Genomic DNA, 1,221 nt, shown 5'->3' with positions numbered 1-1,221 from the left:
CTGCCATGATTAGCCGGCTTCTGATGGTCCCGGAAAGACACGTGACCTTTTGAAAGTCCCGCCCTCTCTTCTACGCAGCGTCTGAAGTTTGCATATTATATATTATTTCTCTCTCCAAGAACCACTTGCGTGCATTTTTGTTTATGATAAGATTATAAAGGAGCGCGTCACGCACCGTTCTAATGCTGGTGAATGATCTCAGCTTCAGAGTGGATATTTGACGAGTTCCCTGATCTCTGCTTTAATACAGTTTTCAGACATTTCTCATCGTGATTGTTTATATGCATTTAAAACCCGCATTTTGAGGAGCTGAACGATATATCTTGTTTTGATAACGCGCGGGTATGTTAGTTTATTATAGCTCAAATGAGCATGTGACGCGATATTCTTTTATGCTGCTGAATGATCTCCGTTTCAACGCAGTAAGTAACGAGCTAACTTACCTGATATCTGCTTCCGTCCAGTTTGCTGACATTTCTCGTCGTGAATGTTGTAAATCCCTTATTTCAAAGAGTTGAACCAACTTCATGTTGCCATGACACGTGCGTCATAGTTTATGCGTCTCATTTATAATTTCCTGATATCTGCATCAATATAGTTTGCAACATTTCTCGTGGTGAATGTTTATATGCATGTTATCTCTCGTTTTAAAGAGCTGAACCATAACTTTTGTTGTGATGACGCGCGCGTCCTCACTACGACACGCCCATTACGGCATTCTTTCGGCTTCTTGTTCACACAGAGGGTTATCCGTGTATGTGACTAGGTCCTCTTTCCGGCAACGATCCCAGAAGATTAACGGGAAGAGTTTGTGTTCACACAGACGCTTGTCTGGCAATTTTACGGGTATTTTCTGGGACCAAAGGTCTGTGTGAATGGGGTTTTTGTTACTCATAGAGCAGTAGCCTTACTAATTTTTATAGAGATTGAACATAACCAAGTCACGTCTGTAACTTAAAAAAAAAATCCTAAATAAATCAAAACAGAAACACTACCTGGTTACAGAAAATGTATAATCACTAATATATTCATACTCAGGAATTGAATGTGTTAGTTTAGGGCCAGGTGTTAATATAAAGTTATTTAATAAGATAAGGTTAAGAAAATGTTAATACTGTTAAATATACAGTGCAATATAAACAATGCTGTCTGTGGTAAATAATAGAAAAATATGTAATTTACAGAAATTTTGTGTATTTTATGTTAAATGAGATGTCAATC

The sequence above is a fragment of the Misgurnus anguillicaudatus genome, chromosome 23 (assembly GCF_027580225.2).
Source record: "Misgurnus anguillicaudatus chromosome 23, ASM2758022v2, whole genome shotgun sequence".
NCBI classification, from domain to species: Eukaryota; Metazoa; Chordata; class Actinopteri; order Cypriniformes; family Cobitidae; genus Misgurnus; species Misgurnus anguillicaudatus.
The sequence above is the reverse complement of the archived record's forward strand: the minus strand, read 5'-3'. Positions refer to the sequence as shown.